Source organism: Triticum aestivum, chromosome 1A (genome assembly GCF_018294505.1).
Source record: "Triticum aestivum cultivar Chinese Spring chromosome 1A, IWGSC CS RefSeq v2.1, whole genome shotgun sequence".
Lineage (NCBI taxonomy): Eukaryota > Viridiplantae > Streptophyta > Magnoliopsida > Poales > Poaceae > Triticum > Triticum aestivum.
Window position 1 is genome coordinate 2566389 of NC_057794.1, and position 23293 is coordinate 2589681.

General features: G+C 43.8%; 1 pseudogene; it reads left to right on the forward strand.

The window, feature by feature from the left end:
* Window positions 1-369: 369 nt before the first annotated feature.
* LOC123184075 (uncharacterized) lies at window positions 370-14495 on the forward strand (annotated as a pseudogene).
* Window positions 14496-23293: the final 8798 nt, after the last annotated feature.

Sequence of the window (23293 nt, forward strand, 5' to 3'; positions counted from 1 at the left end):
AAAAGAAAAGTAAAAAGAATGACATTGGCCTCCTTGCCTTGCATCAACTGTGTAGTGAAAATGGTTGTGTGCACCACAATGATGTAGAGGTCAACGGTCTTTAACCTTCCTTTTGAGAAAACAACTATAGTGAAAATAATTGTGTGCTTCACAACTATAGTTTTGAACACAACTTCCTTTTGAACACAACGGTCTTAACCTTCCTTCACAATGATGTACAGTTGTTTTTTTAGAGGGAAACTAGTTAGGACATAGGACGCATCATTTTTCTTCTTTGCCATTAAGGTGAGTTCAAGTGATGAGGTTGACTCGGTGTTGGAAATGTTGTACATGTTGAGAGCAAATATAATGAGGTGACTCACCACCATCGATCGCCATAAGCCCAGGAGCTCTATACTCCAACCATTACAACAGCTATAGCTCGCAATACCATTTGTGGGCAGCATCGCCGGGTAGAGGAAGAAGAGAAGCGGAGCAGCAGCAACACTGATCAGAGGAAGCTGCAGCACAGAGCCAACAAGGAAAAGCAAAGTCTTCCATAGCAACGTACGGGTACCTCGGTAGTAGCAAGAGCAGTAGCGGCGAGCTTGCTCTTAAATAAAATCTCACTTATTAGTGAAGTGTTCACTTGGTAGTCGTTTCATAATATAAGTCCCCCGTGTTCTCTCTCACATGGACAGGATTTAGATCTCACCATCCCTCTATGGAAGCCTTCCTTGTCAGCTTAAGAAATCATCCGTCGTCCTAGTCTGGAAGAAATCATTTCAAGCTTGGGCCTCTGCCTTGGCAGGTAATCACAAAAAATTCCTTGACCCAGAACTTCTTCAGATGTAATTTGTCCTGGCTGCCTACGCTCTGTCACCTTAGGGAGGTGGTTTTTGTGTTTTTTTTCTGAACGAAACTGCAACTTCCTCTGATTTGACAACTCATATATGCTGTCAAGCAAACAACTTTTCCTATGGAAAAAACATAAGGGTCACAAATAATGCCCTTGCTCTTGTTTCAAGGGTACCGTGCCATAACTGCAAATGGAATGCCGATCTATTATCACACCAAGGGACCTGGAGTGCATGCTATGTGATGAAACGGCAGAGCCCAAGCCGCTGCCACTGTCACTTCTGAAAGAAATCACAAATGATTTCTCTCCTCAGAAGCAAATTGGCTATGGTGGGTTCGCGGAGGTTTATGAGGTACAGTAACTCTGACTCTGAGCTGCCCTGTGATTTGATCAAACTTTATCTGCAAACTGAAGTTGTTGCTGACAAGACAAGGCATCTTCTCCATGTAGGGTATTCTAGAGAATAGGTCCGTGGCGGTGAAAAGGATGTCAAATACGTATGAGTATGAGAAGGAGTACGTTCGAGAAGTTGAATGCCTCATGAAGGTGAAGCACAAAAATGTAGTGCGATTTCTGGGATATTGTGCTGACACACAAGGCAGTATGTTAAAGTACGAAGGAAAATTGGTCATGGCCGATGTACGACAAAGGTTGCTTTGCTTCGAGTTTGTTCCCAAAGGAAGTCTTCGTGAGTATATCACGGGTAGGATCATGTGGCGCAAAGTTTCTTTTATCCTTTATATTCATCGTTAAATTTCATACGGTTCAGTATCCCACATATTTATTCTCACTATGTCATATGCTATCTTCTTTTAGATAAGCACCACATACCATCGATAGATTTGAATATTATAGACTTGAAGTATGTCAAATAATACTCGGCTTCCTTTATCCTCTCCTTCGTAGATACATCTTGCGGACTTCAGTGGAGAGACCGCTTTCAAATTATATTGGGAATTTGTCAGGGGTTACATTATCTTCATCAAAATAATATTGTCCACTTAGATCTAAAGCCAGAGAATATATTGATGGATAATAATTTGGTACCAAAAATTACCGATTTCGGTCTATCAAGGTGCTTTCGTCCAATGCAAAGCCAGACTTTTACTGTAAACATACGCGGAACATTGTAAGTTTGCTAAGCCTCCTGAAAGTTCCACATTTTTGTTCCGTTACTCAACGCACGCGTGTCTATTATGCAGGAGATATTCTGCACCAGAATGTGGTAACGGTGAAATCACACACCAGCTTGATATCTATAGTCTTGGTATAATAATCATGGAGGTACTCACAGGAGAGAACTGGTATCAGTATGATGTTGACATGGTAAGCAGGATTTAGGTTCTCTTTTAAATATGAAGGATGTACTTCAAAACCAATACACTACTTTCTTCTCTTTTTAGATGCAACATAAGTTCACTCGCTTTCATTTTTACTAATAAATCTGCCATGGAACATATAGCTTAACTGAAAGACTTCGATTTTATACAACATGAAAAATATATGAAACTTCGATTTCAACATCTAGTAGATGGAAGTCACCTTCATGTGTAGTTTTAAAAACCGAGGCGGTGACTAAACCATTGAGCCTCTACATTCAGGTTTTCACCGATTAGGCTGCCGGTTCACCGGTCCATTTTATGGTTTTATCATAAAACATTTATAATTGGTATGTAGTATATGCTAATTTTGTACTGAAAATGGTTAAAGCCTTGTTTCCTCATAATAGACATCAAAATGACCCTGACATAGTGGTTATTGGCATGGGTACAGCTGGTCACTCAATTGCAGGGTTTGAATCCCACTTTTCCAAATATATTTTTCGGGATTCATCTGGTTCAACCTGCCAAGTTTATTGTCCGATTCTGCAGAAAACTGCCCGGTTCACCTCGTTTCACCCATCTGATGGTGGAAACGGTACGTGAAGCTTAAATGAACATATGGGGCCCCTGGTTTCTTCTCTTTTCCAATCAAACCGATGGGCCGATCCAGTTTTACACTATGCCTACAACTCAACCACACTTTGTGAAGGGGTGATTCAACCTTTTTTCAAGAAGGACAAAAGAGATGTTGAACTACATCTGAAGTATTATCACGTTGAACCAAACCAAATCACGATTTTAGCTGTAAAATTAGTGCAGTGTGGAGTATTCAGAAAATATAGTTCAACATGTGAATAAAATGTCGGGAAACGTCGCATGGAAAATAAGAAATTTCTACGCACACTCAAGATCTATCCATGGAGATGCATAGCTACGATAGGAGGAGAGCATCTTCATACCCTTGAAGATCGCTAAGCGCAAGCGTTTATCAACGCGGTTGATGTAGTCGTACCCCTTCACGATCCGTCCCGATCAAGTACCGAATCTACGGCACCTCCGCGTTCAGCATACGTTCAGCTCGATGACGTCCTCGCCTTCTCGATCCAGCAAGATAGGCAAAGTAGTAGATGAGTTCCGGCAGCACGATAGCGTGGAGACGGTGTTGGTGAAGAACAATCTCCGCAGGGCTTCGCCAAGCACAACATAAACTATGACGGAGGATAAACTAGAGGGGACGGGGTTGCCGGCACACGGCTTGGTGATTCTTGATGTGTTCCAGGTGCTAGCCCTGCCCCTCTATTTATATGTTGAGCCCTGGGGTCGTAACTTGGAGAAAGATCCTCCTCAAAGTCGGTTTTGCCCGCAAGGAAGAGTCCTTCTCGGACTTCCAGGACCCGACGCCACAGTCCTTGGCATCTGGCCCAGACGCCATGGGCCTCGGCGTCTGGCCCAGGGCCAGATGCCAGGGTCTCCAGCGTTTGGCCCCCTGGCCTCCGCAAAACTCCTTTTGTACCGACCTAAAGCCCTGTGGGCCTTACCCCTTGGCCTAACCATATCATCCTATATATCAATCTTTACCTCCGGACCATTCCGGAGCTCCTCGTCATGTCCGTGATCTCATCCAAGACTCCGAACAACATTCGGTCACCAACATACATAACTCATATAACACTATTTTTCAACGGACGTTCCGCATGCGGACCCTACGGGTTTGAGAACTATGTAGACATGACCGAGACACCTCTCAGGTCAATAACCAATAGCGGAACCTGGATGCTCATCTTGGCTCCTACATATTCTACGAAGATCTTTATCGGTCGAACCTTATGACAACATACGTAATTCCCTTTGTCCATTCGTATGTTACTTGCCTGAGATTCGATCGTCGGTATCTCCATACCTAGCTCAATTTCGTTACTGGCAAGTCTTTTTACTCGTTCCGTAATACATCATCTCATAACTAACTCGTTTGCCATTTGCTTGCAAGGCTTCTTATGATGTGTATTACCGAGAGGGCCCATAGACACCTCTCCGATACTTGGAGTGATAAATCTTAATCTTGATCTATGCCAACTCAACAAATACCTTCGGAGATACTTGTAGAGCATCTTTATGATCACCCAGTTACATTGTGATGCTTGATAGCACACAAGGTATTCCTCCAGTATTCAGGAGTTACATAATTTCATAGTCCAAGGAATATGTAATTGACATGAAGAAAGCAATAGCAATGGACTGAACGGTCAATATGCTACGCTAATGATGTGATCCCGTTATCAAATGACAACACATGTCAAAGGTTAGATAATCTTAACCATCTTTGATCAACGAGCTAGTCTAGTAAAGGCTCACTAGGGACACGGTTTTTGTTTATATATCCACACATGTATTTTCGTTTCCAATCAATACAATTCTAGCATGAATAATAAACCTTGATCATGAATAAGGAAATATAATTAACAACTTTATTATTGCCTCCAGGGCATATTTCCTTCAGTCTCTCACTTTCACTAGAGTCAATAATCAAGTTCTCATTGCCATGTGATTACCACCCACAGTGCACATCGCCATGTGACTAACACCCAAAGAGTTTACTAGAGTCAATAATCTAGTTCACATCCCCATGTGATTAACACCCAAAGAGTACTAAGGTGTGATCATATTTTTCTTGTGAGAGAAGTTTAGTCAACGGGTCTGTCACATTCAGATCTGTATGTATTTTGCAAATTTCTATGTTTACAAGGCTATGCACGGAGCTACTCAAGATAATTGCTCTCACTTTCAATATGTATCTAGATTGAGACTCAGAGTCATTTGAACCGGCGTCAAAGCTTGCATCGACGTAACCCTTTACAACGAACTCTATATCACCTCCATAACCGAGAAATATCTCCTTAGTTCTCTTAGGTAATCAAGGATAATTTTGACCGCTGTCCAGTGATCTACTCCTGGATCACTATTGTAATCGCTTGCCAAACTCATGGCAAGTTACACAACAGGTTTGCTACACAGCATGACATACTTTATTGAACCTATGGCTAAGGCATAGGGAATGACTTTCATTCTCTCTTTATCTTTTGCCGTGGTCGGATTTCGAGTCTTACTTTACACCTTGTAACACAGGTAAGAACCATTTCTTTGACTAATTCATTTTGAACTCCTTCAAAACTTTGTCAAGGTATGTGCTTTGTGAAAGTCCTATCAAGCGTCTCGATCTATCCCTATAGATCTTGATGCCCAATACATAAACAGCTTCACCGCGGTCTTTCATTGAAAAGAATCCTTTTATGCTATTCAGAAATTCTATATCATTTCCAATCAACAATATGCCATTCACATATAATATCAGAAATGCTCCAGAGCTCCCACTCACTTTCTTGTAAATGCAGGCTTCACTGTAAGTCTGTATAAAACCGTATTCTTTGATCACCTCATCAAAGCGTATATTCCAACTCCGAGATGCTTGCACGAGTCCATAGATGGATCGCTAGATCTTGCACACTTTGTCGGCACCTTTAGGATCGACAAAACCTTCTGATTGCATCATATACAACTCTTCCTTAAGAAACCTGTTAAGGAATGCAGTTTTTGACATCCATCTGTCAGATTTCATAATCATAAAATGCGGCAATTGCTAACATGATTCGGACGGACTTAAGCATTGCTACGGGTGAGAAAGTCTCATCGTAGTCACCCCTTGAACTTAACGAAAACCTTTTGCAACAAGTCAAGCTTTGTAGATAGTAACATTACCATCAGCGTTGGTTTTCTTCTTGAAGATCCATTTATTCTCTATGGCTTGCCGATCATCGAGAAAATCCACCAAAGTCCACGCTTTGTTATCATACATGGATCCTATCTGCGATTTCATGGCCTTAAGCCATTTTATCAGAATCTGGGTTCATCATAGCTTCTTTACAGTTCGTAGGTCCGACATGGTCTAATAACAAAACTTCCAGGATAGGATTACCATTCCACCCTGGTGCGGATCGCGCTCTGGTCGACCTACTAGGTTTAGTAGTAACTTGATCTGAAGTTTCATGATCAGCATCATTTGCTTCCTCTCTAGTTGGTGTAGGCATCACGTGAACGGCTTTCTGTGATGTGCTACTTTCCAATTCGAGAGAAGGTACAACTACCTCATCATGTTCTACTTTCCTCTCACTCACTTCTTTCGAGAGAAACTCCTTCTCTAGAAAAGACCCATTCTTAGCAACAAAGATCTTATCTTCGGATCTGTGGTAGAAGGTATACCCAATAGTTTCTTTTGGGTATCCTATGAAGATGCACTTCTTTGCTTTGGGTTCGAGCTTATCAGGCTGAAGCCTTTTTGACATAAGCGCCGCATCCCCAAACTTTAAGAAACAATAGCTTAGGTTTCTTGCCAACCCATAGTTCATACGGTATCGTCTCAACGAATTTAAACGGTGCCTTATTTAACTTGAATGCGATTGTCTCTAATGCATGACCCCAAAATGATAGTGGTAAATCGGTAAGAGACATCATAGAACGCACCATATCTAATAAAGTACGGTTACGATGTTCGAACACACCATTAAGCTGTGGTGTTCCAGGTGGCATGAGCTGTGAAACAATTCCACATTGTTTTAAATGAAGGTCATACTCGTAACTCAAATATTCGCCTCCGCGATCAGATCATAGAAACTTATTTTCTTGTTATGATGATTCTTCACTTCACTCTGAAATTCTTTGAACTTTTCAAATGTTTCAGACTTGTGTTTCATCATGTAGATATACCCATATCTACTCAAATCATCTGTGAAGGTTAGAAAATAACGATACCCGCCGTGTGCTTCAACACTCATCGGACCGCATACATCGGTATGTATTATTTCTAATAAGTCATTAGCTCGCCCCATTGTTCCGGAGAACGGAGTTTAGTTATCTTGCCCGTGAGGCATGGTTCGCAAGTATCAAATGATTCATAATCAAGTGATTCCAAAAGTCCATCCGCATGCAGTTTCTTCATGCGCTCCAATATGACCTAAACGGCAGTGCCATAAGTATGTTGCACTATCATTATCAACTTTGCATCTTTTGGCATCAATATCATGAACATGTGTATCACTACGATCGAGATTTCAATAAACCATTTACATTGGGTTTATGACCATAGGAGGTTTTATTTATGTAAACATAACATCAATTATTCTCTGACTTAAATGAATAACCGTATTGCAATAAACATGATCTAATCATATTCATGCTCAATGCAAACACCAAATAACATTTATTTAGGCTCAACACTAATCCCGAAGGTAGGGGGAGTGTGCGATGGTGATTATATCAATCTTGGAAACACTTCCAACACACATCGTCACCTCGCCCTTTACTAGTCTCCATCTATTCTGCAACTCCTATTTCAAGTTACAAATATGAGCAACCGAACCAGTATCAAATACCCAGGCGCTACTATGAGTACTACTAAGGAACACATCAATAACATGTATATCAAATATACCTTTGTTCACTTTGCCATCCTTCTTATCCGCCAAGTATTTGTGGCAGTTCCGCTTCTAGTGACCATTCCCATTACAGTAGAAGCATTTGGTTTCAGGCTTAGGTCTAGCTTTGGGCTTCTTCATAGGAGTGGCAACTTGCTTGCCATTTTTCTTGAAGTTCCCTTTCTTTCCCTTGCCCTTTTCTTGAAACTAGTGGTCTTGTTAACCATCAACACTGATGCTCTTTCTTGGTTTCTACCTCCGCCGATTTCAGCATCGTGAAGAGCTCGGGAATCGTTTTCGTCATCCCTTGCATATTATAATCCATCACGAAGTTCTAGTAGCTTGGTGGTAGTGACTAGAGAACTCTGTCAATCACTATCTTATCTGGAAGATTAACTCCCACTTGATTCAAGCGATTGTAGTACCCAGACATTCTGTGCACATGCTCACTGGCTGAACTATTCTCCTCCATCTTGTAGGCAAAGTACTTGTCAGAGGTCCCATACCTCTCGACATGGGCATGAGTCCGAAATACCAATTTTAGCTCTTAGAACATCTCATATGCTCCGTGGCGTTCAAAACGTTTTTGAAATCCTGATTCTAAGCCGTAAAGCATGGTGCACTAAACTATTAAGTAGTCATCTTATCTAGCTTGACAAACGTTCATAATGTCTGCATCTGCTCCTGCAATAGGTCTGTCACCTAGCGGTGCATCAAGGACATAATTCTTCTGTGCAGCAATGAGGATAATCCTTATATCACGAACCCAGTCCGCATTATTGCTACCATCATCTTTCAACTTAGTTTTCTCTCGGAACATATCAAAAATAGGGGAGCTATACTGCGAGCTATTGATCTACAACATATATATGCAAAAACTATCAAGACGAAGTTCATGACAAATTTAAGTTAAATTAATCAAATTACTAATGAACTCCCCCTTAAATTAACATCCACCAAGTTATCTAAGTGATACATGATCCAAATCAACTAACTCATATCCGATCATCTCGTGAGATGGGGTAGTTCTCAATGGTGAACATCTCTATGTTGATCATATCTATATGACTGACGTTCGACCTTTCGGTCTCAAGTGTTCCGAGACCATGTCTGTACATGCTAGGCTCGTCAAGTTTAACACAAGTATTTTGCATGTGCAAAACTGTTTTACACCAATTGTATGTGAACGTAGAGTCTATCACACCCGATCATCACGAGGTGCTCCGAAACGACGAACTTTAGCAACGGTGCATACTCAGGGAGAACACTTTTATCTTGAAATTTAGTGAAGGGATCATCTTATAATGCTACTGTCGTTCTAGGCAAACTAAGATGCATAAAAGATAAACATCACATGCAATTAAAATATGTGACATGATATGGCCATCGTCATCTTGTGCTTTTGATCTTCATCTCCAAAGCATCGTCATGATCTACATCGTCACCAGCTCGAAACCTTGATCTCCATCGTTGTGTCGGAGTCGTCTTGCCAACTATCGCATCGGAAACAAAAATGCTACACCCACGTAGACTTACTGTCACATATTAACCTCTCCACCGCCCCCTGAATTCAACTGTGTGGGCCCCCTTCCTTAATTTCCTCCAACAAAATAATGCCACCTGGCCCATTACGTTAATCACGTAGGACTGCCTACGTAGGTGTAGCATTTCTCGCATCGGAACCCCACCTAAGCCTGCCGCCGGCCATGGATGATAGGAGCAGGGAGCTCCGCCGCCGCCCGCGTCCGTTGTGCTCCCTGACGTCGAAGGAATCCCGTGCCACCGCCCACGTCCCTCGCGCTTGCGGGGGTCCAAGGAAGCCCGGTTAACCTTGTTGTATATGTCTAGTCTCATGTTTATTTTGTATTGCGTGGTATCGTTGCCATAGACTTGCATTAGTAGTGTGTTAAGTACTTGTGGCTGCATGCATTGCGACATGGCGGCAGCGGCTTGATCGACAAGCACAGAGATATAGAAAGTGCGCGTGAGAGGATCGGCAAGCCAGGAGGCGAGTGCATGGGTGCATTACTAGATTAGTTAGTCTTAGTCAATAGCCGAGTGCAAGCATGCAAGTATTCTTGGGAGCGTTTGCTGGTAGTTGTGGCCAGGTCGTGTGGCCGTTGATGAGATGCCGCACAAGTAGTTATTGATGAGTGAAAATAGGATCAAGCAGATGTGGGCTTCAACGTGTGCGTGCGTGTGTGACTTAGTGTCCGAATGAGACGGCTGGGTTGTGTGTGCGTGTGTGCTACTTAAGGTGTTGTAAGCATGTATCATTGGTCAAGACTCAGGAGAAATACAGAGGACGAAAAGGTTGGGCTGTGAGAGGCAGCCGGCCATCAAATTTCTTGTGTTCTTCTGTCTATTCCGTGAGCTGTGAGAGGCGGCTAGAGGAAGAAGGTGCTGCGGGAGGCAGCGCCGACACTACCCACCGGCGGTTCATGGACGTCGGTGACCCCTGTGATATGGTGCACCGGTTGCTGGGAGACGCAGCTGGGCGTGGTTGCTCATTTGTGGCGAGTGCTACGTGTCGCGGGGTAGACGGGACGCCAGTCGACGGCACGCGACGCGGCTCGCCAGATGCGGTGCTCCAGCGCTAGCGCGTGCATGCTAAGGTTGGTGATCCGCCCACATCACGGTGACCTCAAGCCCAGCAGCGCTCGGCATCCGGCCGCGTGTGCCTCACCAGCAGCAGATGGCGCCTGACCCACAGCGCCATGCCGCGTTTCGACGGCGTCTGGCTGCACCTCGCTTCCTCTGTGCCACACCCCTGGGACACCCCCCATGCACGATGCAGCAGTAGCGGTCAGTGGTAGGCCGGCCCTCACGCCGGAGCATGCGGTCGAACTCCCGAATGCATACAACCTGTTCAATATAATGAGAAAGAGAGGAGAGGGAAGAAGAAAGAGTCAACCTGCACTGCACACATGATATTTTTTGCCAAGTCAGATCCAGTGAGTGGGACACACCTGTCGGAAACGTGTTCAAATGACTCTAATCCACCAATCAGTGGTTTATGCAAAATTATTACCCGATGTTTCTTTGCCAAAAAATTGTAAAACCGTTCTTTCCGCAAAGGCGTCCGGTGAGTTCTTGCAATTAACTCTACCTGATGGGATTTGTATACATTAATTTTGTGTTGCAAAAGATGTCTCTTGTTTTCATAATACACTAATTCAATTCGCATGTAGTACAAAGTTGGAGCGCCATAATGGAGAAACTAGAGAGGGATGTACAACTGGAACAGGTACGAGTATGTGCTGAGATAGCAATGAAGTGCAGGGAGAGCAACCCGGCAAGGAGACCAGATTCACAACATATAATCAGTGCGCTTGATGGAAGAGAAACTATAGATGGATATATTGAAAGTAGCGTGATTACTTCACAGCAGGTAAAATAACTCGCGTGGAATCCATGGCATACCTCCCACCAAACTTAATCTTGAAACTTTGTGTGCATACATCTCCATTTGCTCTTTTATCGCTCCAAGCAGCCAGTAGGTGAAGTGAAATAGACTTAATTGGTTATTTGAACAGGTAAAAAATGCTATAACTGAGCGGTACCATGATTCGCCTAATGCACTAGGGAGAGAAAACCTCTAATCCCCTCATGATCGCTAACACTTTGAAAAAAACATTTTTATTAGGCGAAAGAAATAGAAGCACTAGAATAAATTAATGGTGTTAGATTCACCATGATTTTTATTAATAATATAATAAAATATATTTTTTGTACCAACGTATTTATGTGAAAAGATCTATTCACGAACTTATTGAATACATCATTACTGCCTCCAATAACAATTCGGCGGCATCTATAGAACGAGCTAGGGAACCTCAATAGCTAATAATAAAATTAACAATGGCGGCTTCATGACGAACCTATCTATTTTTTATGGCGAGATGTTTGAAATAATATAATGTTAATGTATTTATGTTTCGAGCATTTTTGAGACGCTCCTACTTGCCTCTCTTATGGCAATGTATATAGTTCACCACGTGATTTTTTTTATTGGATATGCACATACATCTGCAACCATTGGATGATGAAGTGATGGACATGATCCATTGACAGCTGACATATTTACAAAAAATCTTGTATTTAATTAAAATCAACCTGCACCTCTGTTTGTGGTGATTTTTCTAAACTACGGTTCATATATAAAACCAAGATTTATCAAGTTCAACTTGTTTCTTTTTTGTGAAATTCAGTTTCATCAAGTGTTGGATATGAAACTTAATGTTGAAACTCATTTAAGTTTTATCAAATTATAGATGAGATAACTCCCGGGTTGATTTTCTGAAATGAACTATGGGTGAATATTTATAATAAATAAACGATTGTTTTTATAACAATAACAGCAACCAAGAACATAAAGAGCTAAAGTGTGTGCAGATTTTCATACCATACAAAGTTATTCCTGCAAATATGCTATATCGCAACTTATGCATGAATCTTGCGGGACACTTTTCCATCCAATGGCCCAAAACCTCTTGCCCTCGGTGCATAGATTTGGCCGGTGCCAATGATATATTATCTACCTCGTATGAGGTAAAAATAACTATTTGATTTGGGCCGTCTATTGATCATGGGTATATTTACAACATAAACATTCTATAAGATTGAAATGTTTCATGAAAGTTCTTTTTTTACAACATAGATTTTTTTTCTTTTCGGTTCAAAATAGTTCATATTTTCATGAAAGTTTGCACCCATGAAATGAGTGCAAATTTGTATCTATGTAAAACTTATTCGTTTTTGGACTCTCGGTTATTCCTGAAGCATGTGCTTTTGAGAACATTTGGTTGGACACATATTTTAAATACTAAAGCCATGCAGGTGCTCAAAATTAAATTATATATCTATGTTCCGTAGACAAATATCACTATACTATTAATCCAAAGTGCTAATTCCATGTTATTATCTGCAGTTTAATCCGGAAATATTGAATGCCACTATGGGTGCTCTCTGGTTGAGGTATCAACAACTTAATCCAGATCTCCAGCGAAGCTTCAAATATTGCAGTATTTTCCCCAAGAGATCCAAGTTAAGAAGGGATGTGTTAGTTCGCTTGTGTATAGCACAAGGGTTTATAAAGACCAGTGCAACAGAGGACATGGAAGATGTAGCTGAGAGTTATTTTCAAGAGTGTGTCATGCTCATTTCTGCAACAAGGAGGAGAATGGTATGATACTTGGTTTACAATTCCTGACCTGTTGCATAATTTATTAGACAAGATGAGTGGAACGGACTGCTTCAGAATAGAGAATGCAAAGAGTCAAAGAGGAGAAGGGTGGAAAGGAGACGTTCCCCAAGACGTCTGCCATCTTCTTGTAGAGCATTATGATGGAGAATTGATTACTAAGAAGATCCTTGGATTAGAAAATTTACACACTCTCATAATATATGTTGTTGAAAGGGATACATCAGTGGAGGAAAAAGTCATGGAGAGTATATGCAAGAGGCTACATAAATTGCGGGTATTGGCTGTTGCTTTCAGCCGGGAACATCTTCCAATCATACAACCCAAAAAGTTCCTGTTACCAGAATCCATTAGTCAGTTAAAGGACCTATGCTATCTTGCTTTCAGGACATTCGAATGCACCGTAATTTTACCAAGCACACTAACGAATAAACTTCACCAGATGCAGCTGCTAGACTTTGGTAATCATAGCCATGGCCAAATTTGGGAATTTACCCTTGATAACCTTATTAACCTGCGACACATAATTTGTGAGAAGTTGGAATGTCCTAACATAGGCAGGCTGATCTCACTCCAAACGTTACCAAGCAGCAGGTTCACAATAAGGAATGAAAAAGGTTATGAGATAAAGCAGTTGAGGGACCTAAACAAGCTTCGATCCAGTTTGGACATTTATAGCCTTGAAAATGTTAAAAGCAAGGTTAAAGCTGTTGAAGCCAATCTAACTGCCAAGGATCGGTTGAAGGAACTGAAGTTGGAATGGGGTGATGATGGTACAAGGTGCAGTTCAGAAGTTGAGGCAGAGGTGCTTGAGGGCCTGTGCCCTCCCGTAGGTCTTCAAGAACTGATTATCTCCGGCTATGAAAGCTCGAGGTACCCAGATTGGATTGTGGGTAAGCAGAAAAGTGGCCCAAAGAACCTGCAAAAACTTGTGTTGTTTGGATGGAGCCAACCGGGACCTGGTCCTGAGCTTGAGGTTTTCGTTCATCTTCGTGTGCTCTGGCTTGGTCACTGGAGGTGGGACGCCTTACCAGGCAATATTGAGCACCTCAGATCGCTCAAGGAACTGGAAATTGAAGGGTGCTTGAATATCCGGTCGCTTCCAACACTGCCCCGATCTCCTGAAAAGTTTTCTGTTGCATACTGCAGTGGTGAGTTCACGAAGTCATGTCAAACAGTTAGACATCCAAATTGGCAGAAGATCAAGCACATCCCCGACCAAAGATTTGAAGACCCAGCATGTAAGACTGTAATCACGTTTTCTGCATTCTTTTTTTTTGTATCAGGAAAAATGGGCTGTCTCATGAGGATCTGCTACTAACTTTTGTTATGTTTCGTCATCCATTTGCTAGCCTCAGACGAAAATTCTAGTGAGATTGTCCCGCAAAAAAAGAGAAGAAATAAGAGAAGGTTGGCTAGGAATCACAGGTCGGTGAATCAGTGAAGGAATGTCGAGCCATAAGGAAAAAATATTGCCAGGCCAGCCAGCCGGATGTGTGAGAGTTGTTCTTTCTTTCCTTGTGCTTTTTTGCTTGTGCAATGCATTTTTCAGAGTGAAACAGACGCCGTATACTGTTTAATTTGACTATTTCTGAGTGTGAGAGATTTCAGTAAAACTATTCACTACTATTTCTGATCTGTAATAATGTGGGCAATACCGTTTAATTTGATTGGTGAATGCTATTTAATCAGTGCACTGTGTAATGCATGCCAAGGAGTTGGATAATTCAGTCCTCTCTTGCTTATCTGTCAGCAAAAGCCAAGCTTTTATTTTTGTTTGCTGGCTCCTTGTTACATCTTTCGATTGGTGCTCGTACGTACTTCCCATTTTGAATCCAGCATGATGGAAAGATCATTTGCACTGCCAGCTGAAACTGAAGCTTCTGCCCGCCGCCGATGGAGATTCAGAACTGAAGCCTGGGTGGGAACGCAAAGTTCTTCCATAGGACGAGCTTTGTGGTGCCTTATTAGAGTTCCCTCTAGTAGTATTGTTATTATATATGGTGATGTCTTCCAAGTTTTATTTTTGCTGGTTCTTGGCTCTCTTGTTTGACGATCTTCCCATTAGATGCTGTTGGTTTCATCATGCAGCTCCTTCTCTGCTTGATTCCCTGAGGTGTGTGTTAATGCTCTTCTTGATCCAGTTACAAGTTGCTTGTCTTCACCAACAAGACCCTTCAAAGCGCTTCATGGTCATATACGAAAGTGGAAACCTTGAAATATTCTGCCTTTTGTCTCTGAAGCAAGGCAATGTCAGTCCGGCCGGGGACAGGCTTATAGGTGGGATGCTAGCTGCTGGTTTAAGTCTCAACCTTCGAGAGTTGTTCATCAGCACATCCTGATGCACGTACGGATTGTCGTTGAACACAAATGACGACATTGAACGAGTCTGCTGATGTTTGCTGAAGAATCTGAAACCTTGAACTATTGTGCATTTTGTTCTTGGTAAAGAGAAACTGTAATTTTATTTCAGGAAGCTAAACCCGGCGCAAGGATCTTGTTCAGGGGCTACCCTCAGTTTTCAGGATTCAGATGTTTCAAGATTGGTCTCTGAAGCTTCTTTTAGTGGTATGTATGAACGCTTCCATAGTCCCCTTCACTAGAGTCTATTACCCATGTTGTGAGCAAAATCAGGCCACAAGTTGTCCAAAGGCCTACACTACACTGGTACAGCGAGGTGCTATACAAACGGTTTTTAACCCTTTTCGCGACGGTATTTGAAACCGTCGCCAAATAAGTGTGGGCGATAGGAAGGTCCTTCCCACACGAACCAGAAACCATGGGGGATAGGAAGTCAAGATGCATATGCAGTACTCCTGCTCGTTTGTGCTCGCATTGCCATCGCATTCGGTATTATGCGGTGCTATGTTTACGATGCGCGACACATCACAAACGGTTCACTATTATAAAACATGTATGATAAGCAGACAATCACACACATTCGCTTTTCCCAAACCGTATGCGATAACTAATTAAGAAGATTAGATAATCGTTGTACGAGTGTCGGACAGGATTACGAAATATCGGACCGTCGTAACATTGTCGTAGATAACAACTATCGCACACGCTATTCTGTGGTGCAACGTTTACAATGCATACTTCATCAGAAGCAGTTCATGGTTGAGAATCGTGTACGATAAGGCAACTATCACAAACATTTAGTTTGCCCGCACTGTTTGTCATATTGTCTGAAATCGCACACGCTTTGCAAACGGCAACTGTGTGTATGTTTACACATGTTTCCTCTCTGTGAACCGTATCGGATTATGATGTATATCGCAAATTTTTGAATTTTACCAACACCGTGTGCCGTAACGACCTGGAGAGTGTAATTTCACCGTAATTTAATTGCTGTTATTTCAAATTGTACCGGATTTGAATTTGAATGTATGCTATAGCTTTATTCATATCCATCAAGTTCAAACAACCAATGCATTATTCGATTCATAGATACATATGTTCAAGAATTACATAAGAACCAAATAAAGAATAATGAACCATAGTTGTATACTTGTACTATTAAAAACGATAAAGAAAAAAGAGAAATACATTCTGGTTGTTGAACAAGGTGAAGCGGAATGCCCATACTGTGCCCTCCTCCATGCAGAAGGCACACACGACTCTAGTCCAACCCCTTGCGATGGCCGACCGCCCATCCTTCACGATCTTCATGAAAACATCTACATAATCATCATGTTCTGTAGAAATACTCTAAGCTTTGCATGCCCACCAATCATGTAGTTTGGGAGGTAATCTTGAGTAAACTGTTTTGGTAACCACTGCAAAGGAAAAAGATTCTGACATTGTCATCTAACATAACTAATTATGGGCAGTAAAAAGAAGGCTGTAGAGTTCCTAATTACCATCCTGAAGTTCGTTGTTGTCTGCGATAAAGTGTAAACAAATAGTTTAATTGCCATCTTTTGACTCATTTTACTAATAATCTTTATCAGTTTCCTCGCTTAATGCTGGTTCATCGATATCTCATTGCCCCATACGCAGAAAGGATCGAAACGCGGATCTCTACTAATGACATATCTATATCTATCTATACTTACTAATAAAAGGACTATTGCTTCTTACCACCGTAATTTCATCCGTTTTTTATCCGTCCACCTTGTCCATATTATATTTCCTTTATCCGAGGTGGTACTAATCTTTACCTTTTTTTTAGCATCACTAATCTCTACCTAACGTAGCACGTTATCGTCAGCGCACGTTATTTTGACTGGACCTCCAGCGCACGTTATTTCTAATTAGGCCCGGAGACGCACGGCGACCAGAAAACGATTCGAATGGGCCTTCAGGCTAGTCATAGTGGGAGTAACTTAGCTAGTAACATAGCGCACTTCAAGAAAATTCTGCTTATGTGACAAGTAATTAATGAGAGGTGGTAACATAATATGTTACTATAACATAGCGCTTTCCAAGACAAGGTGAGTCTACGAGCTATTAAATGAAGTCATCTATGATACTACTATTATATTACTTTGCATTATGAAAGTAGTGACTTAGACTAGTGTCATATGCATGATACTAGTCTAAGTTACTCCCCACTATGACCAACCTCATAGTGGAGATGACGAAAAAACCGCGCTCTCATCGATGCGTACGGCGCCGCCGACGCCACGCTCGGCTGGTCTTCCTCTCCGGCTTGCCGCCGCCCTACTCTCCTTGTCCGCCCCAATATTCTTCGGTGCCATCCCCTGCCTGTTCGATCTCCAACCTCCAGTCTCATGCTACTGTCCGTCTTCGCTTTGGATCGAAATCAGAGTCCGTGTTCGTGCACGACAACTTCTCCATGGAGTGCACGAATGAGGGGTGCGGCCTTGGCGAAGTCCTCGCCCTCAACAACCACGTCGAGATGGAAGCGGAGAACGGAGGCGTAGCCCTCAGCCCGTTTGACCTCCGGGAAGTGGAGGCTCCAGCGGGTCCAGTCCCATGCGGAGGCAGAAGGGGGCGCAGCGAATGGTGGCTGCAGCCCATGCGCACGCGACGTCGGGCATGGGATGGATGAGGGATGGCGTCCGCGTGTTCGTGGGCGTGCTCAGCGTTGTCACCGCCGTGTCGCTGCTGGTGTCTATCACGGCGGGTGTTTCGCCGTAATACAAGGCTGCAGCTGCACTGTGTGCCAACAGCCCGCCATGGCAGAGTGCGGATGCTGACAGCACGAACATGATGGCTATCGAGATGTGACGAGTAGCAGTAGGACCGGCGAGGTTGCCGTGGAGAAGCTGCAGTTTGTCTTCAATGTGCCCGACGTATCCGATTATCGGGGATGTGGTCACGTGTCCTGAAGATTGGCGTTGATAAAATGCGCAGGGCCTTCCTGAATCAGGCCGCTGCTTGATCTTCTTATCCACGTCACCATTTTGAGAGTAACAGGTAACAACCAATCTACAACTCATTCATTTTTTTAAAATTGAGAAATTTGAAAAAGGGAAAGTAGTGGCTCAACCCAGCTCGGTGCACCCACAGTGCACCCACTCAAGAAAATATAGCAAAAAATTTCAAAAAAAATCTGAAACTTTGTGAGAATGATCATCAACAAATGTTATGGATACTTGCAATGTTTGGTGGTTAGATAACATTCGAGGAGCTCTGTACGAAAAAGATAAAATTACAAGCTGGGTGTAGAAAATCACTCTCATTGAAAAAGTGAATGAGCAAACGATTTGATGGATCTAAATAGCAGTTGCTTGAACCTTTGCCATTCCCCAATTTTCATGTAATGGCTGGAGTGTATTTACTATTGTGTGCTTTAGAAGCTAAATATTGTTGGAGTTGTGTCGAATATAGTGTACAAGGTAGGTTACAGTTGGACTTGTAGTTGTATTGTGTTTACATAGGATATGTAATCGTATCCAAGTAGGACACTTGTATTCTAGGCCTCTCATATATAGCGGGGGTAGACACACGATGTAACCTATGCCAACATAATAGCACAGGCACGCAAGGGGGAGCCGGCTGCGTGTGCCGGTGCCCGGATGGCCGGTGTGCGGTATTGTGACGGTGTCACGGGGAGGAGCGCTCGTAGTCAAGCCCCGGGGATGTAGCCATATCGGTGAACCTTGTTAACAAATCTCGGTGTCGTGCTCGTGTGATTGCTTGGTCCTCGGATGATCGACGGAGTGCCTCGGATTTATTCTAACAAATGGTATCATGAGCTAGGTTGTTCGGAGGTATTTGATTGTTGATCTAGAGGAGGAAGAACATCGACACAAATCTGTCAGAAGCGATTCTAATACGGGACGAAATTCGTCGGCGAGTTATGATCAGAAATAGATGTGGTCGAGTTGAAATCTTTGTGAAGTAATCATAAGCGGTCTCGGCGTGATAATGTGCAGCAGGCTGGCGGCGCATGGCACGCGGGTACACGGCAAATCGATTCGATGCGGGCTCCTGTGGCCTTCGGATCGAGGCCGACCGGGCGGCTGTTGCGTACAGGCAAGAGCAGATCAGATCGAATCTGACAGGAAGCAACTCGGCGGCAACTGGCATACCCCGCGTGCGGAGGCCCCAACAGGAGCTGGCGTCGTGCGGAGCGACACCGGGCCAGCGGCCCATTGCAGGAGCAGCGGTTGACCGGCGTGGCTGACCAGCTCAGGCAGAAGGCCCAGTTGACAGTAGGCCGGTGCGGGCTAGCTAGGCAATGGTTGGCTGCTTGTGGGTGTACGTGCTCGATGAGCCACGCGCGTGAGAGCTAGAGGAGTCACGTACAGGATTTGTTTGTTGAAAAAAAAGGACCGGGTCCTCATGTATACGACGCAAGGCAGCAGCTCGTTTTGAGCGAAAAATCCATCAACCGGTACGTATCCATTGCTAGTAGGGACATGGACAAAGCAACAACCAGCATTGGAGGTTGAGCTATAGCTACAACACGTGGGAGATTGCTCATATGTTTCACAAGGTCAGCCGTACAAAGAACCATGGGGTCAATGGGTGTCAGGTTTGAGATGGAGAAGTTCGTGGAACTGAAAACCTTGGGTTATGGCAGACAAGGATGGAAAATTTGTTGGTGCAACAGTGATGCTTGAAGGCGTTGCAGGAAGTCAGGTCAGCTGAGATGGAATTATCATGTGATGGACGGAAATTCGCGGAAGACGGTTTGGGAGCCTCGAGTGTGTCGTACAGTTGAACGAGTTCGGCTGGGTCGGACTGGACAGTCTGACGGGATCGACGCAAGTCGGTTGATACAGAAGACGGTGGTGGGATCGGCGACGACGACCTAGGAGCGTGATGCTGATGGTGACCGACTTCTGGGGCATGGAAACATGTGGCGCAGGCCCCGAGGGCTTGTGTGGCTTCGACAAGACTATGGCGTGGGATTGATTCAAGGTGGTGTATATACGGAGCTTGAAGTCGATGAGGTGCAGGGGTGGACTGATCATCTACCATGGAGTCATGTTGAAGGTGGAGCTGGATTGAGAGGCTGCGGCGTAAGTCGACAGAGAGTCGAAGCCTATTCAGTGGGAAAAAAGCGAGGGACACGTAGTTCGGACTGGAGCCCAGTGGTCTGATGGAAGTGTGAAACTCGTCATCGGTATGTGATGATCGTTGGTACTCTGCAGTGGAGGTTGAGTGGTGTGGGATTGCGCTCCTTAAGACTCGACCAGAACAGCGGAGGCTCGACGCGGTAATAGCGGCGAGGCGTGCGGTATGCACGGGACATGGAGACGAGCCAGGGCTCTGGTGGTCATACATGTGATGAGACAACTGCGAATTTGACTCGGGATGACTACAAGCAATGGTGAAATTCCTTCAAGTTTCAGACAGGCGGTCAAGAAAGAGCGGTGATGTTGAGTTCAGGTAACTCTTACGTGTGACACCCAATATGTGAGTTGTTCACTTTCACGCAGGTCATTGATCAGTGTGTAATGGCGTTGGACTGATACTCTGGAAGTTGGGAGCACAAATTAAAGTAACAAGGAACTTAATTTTGCTCGAGTGTTGACTGTGGTCAAGAAAAAGAAGGGACTACAAGTTGCAGGTGGAGTCATATTGAGTTTTTAGAGTAGCAGCGGTGCTCACGGGATAAGCTCAAGTACAATGTACATGGAAGTTTGACGCATTGACGAATTCAAGGTGGTGGAGAATATTCGCCAAGGTGGAGTTTGTTAGAGTTGTGTCGAATATTATGTACAAGGTAGGTTACAGTTAGATTAGGAGTTGTATTGTGTTTACATAGGATATGGAGTCGTGTCCTAATAGGACACTTGTATACTTAGACACACGATGTAACCTATGCCAACATAATAGCACATGCATGCAAGGGGGAGCCGGCGGCGTGTGCCGGTGCCCGGGTGGCCGGTGTGTGGTATTGTGACGGTGTCACGGGGAGGAGCACTCGTAGTCAAGCCCCGAGATGTAGCCATATCGGTGAACCTCGTTAACAAATCTCGGTGTCGTGCTCGTGTGATTGCTTGATCTTCGGATGATCGACGGAGTGCCTCGGATTTATTCTAACAGTTGCAAATTGTAATTTTGATTGTAACCTTGTATATAAAAATGGAGGGAGTATCTCTTATTCTCATCGCTCATGACTGGAAACTTGTAATCTCCAGCACAACCTTTTTTTTTTTGAAAATGGAGGCTTGCCCCTCTTATTCTTTATCGCTCATGACTCATCATGCGCCCTGACGCAACCAACCAACTTATTTTCGAGAATGTCACCTGAATATTTTGTTGCCGAATAATTTATTTTGAGTTGGTTCATGTCAACTAGATAGAAGACAAATTTACTGCACCGTCCTATATATTTCATATATGTATGACTTCTGTTGTATCTTCAGGCTTAGACGTCCTATAGCACCAGCGAATTGACGTTTGCCCCTTCAATTATGATTTTAATTGTACAAACTGATTTTTTTAGGGAACAAACTCGTCATTACCATTTCTCATATCTTGGTATGTACTTTTTTTCGACAAAGCGTGGATTTTTATTAACTGAAAATGAAGCATCAGGTGGATACAAATACAATAAGCACGTACCGGGCCTCTGCATAGCTAAGACGCACACAACCAACACTAACACACATATAATAAAACGTTGGCAAAGAGGAAAGTCATACCAGACCAAAGATATGCCTAAGCGAGGAAAAAAAACTGAGGCAATCAAACAACGATGTCCAAACTATTACAATGACCATATCCGCGTCAACCATCTCTTGACACAACAAAGATCATGAGGTTCTTCAACCGCAACGCCGGTTCTTCATCAGCAACGCCTTCAGGAAAGAAATGGTGCCTATGCGCCATCGTGACCGGATTCGGCCATCAAAGTCCAAATTCTAGGTTTTCACCCTGAAAAACAAGTCGGAGCATATTCAACCCATGCCTTCAAGGGTACGCAAAAACATCGTCATTGCCAGGTATAAGCAGCTCTGGCCATACATAGGGTTTTCACCTTGGAGCTCTAAACCGGCTACTCGAGAAGCACCACATCAAAGTCAACATGTGTTGTCACCATCACTTTTCCGCATCCCATCAGTTACATGTGATGGGCTAGAAATCCCACCATCATCGCTGCACAACCATTCCCTTTGCACCAAGCCGTCGTCCATAGATTGAATTGCTTAAGGAAAGTTGACTAGAGAGAGTCTCACCAAAACCACTTAGGCTATGTTCGGTTAGCCCCACCCGCGCAGGGATTGAGCCCAAACCCCGTGGGTTTCGCCCCGGCCGGGGTCGAATCCCGGTTTGGCTTATAACAGCCTTCGGTTAGACCCGGTCTGGATTAAGCCCCTACCAAATCCCTTCTAAACCCCGTGAAAACTGCCGGGAAATGACCCACGTGTCCCACCTCGTGGAAGCAAACCCCGTCTCTCTCGCAAAACGGTACGCTCTCTCTCGCCCCGACCGGCGACGCCGATGGCGACGACGCCGGAGAGCGGAGAAGGAGGGACAGCAGCAGCGCTACTGGAGGAGACCGCGGCGGCGTCGTACCTCCTTCTCCCCCCCTCCCTCTCCCTCTCTCCTGTCCAAGCAGCGCCACCACATCTAGTTGCTGCGGCGCGAGCTCGGCGGCGACGGGAAGTAGCTGCGGCGGGAGCTGTGGCGACTGGAGCAACCCATCGCCGGCATCACTCTCCCACGACGGTGGGCTAGTAAGCCCTTCCTCCTCTTCTTGACCCCCTTCTCATCCCCTTTATTCCTAGGGTTCATAGATTCTTGATTTGAGAAAATTGGTGATACGGGTTGATTTTTGACTTCCTTCGATGATGCAAAAGCAGTTGTGCTTTGAGTTGGTTGATGTGCTACCTGTGATGCTACCTTTGATGTCCTTGGCATGTCTAATTGAAGGAGCTGACTGCTAAAAAAATTGAATGAGCCGTGTGTTTTTCTCAGGCGAATTGGGTTAGTCATGGGTTCCCAGGGGCATTGCTCCATGTTGCTCGATTAGTCACTGTCTGTTGCATGCTCAACCAGCTGTTTAGTGTTTGCTTTCCATTTTTTTATAGAGGAA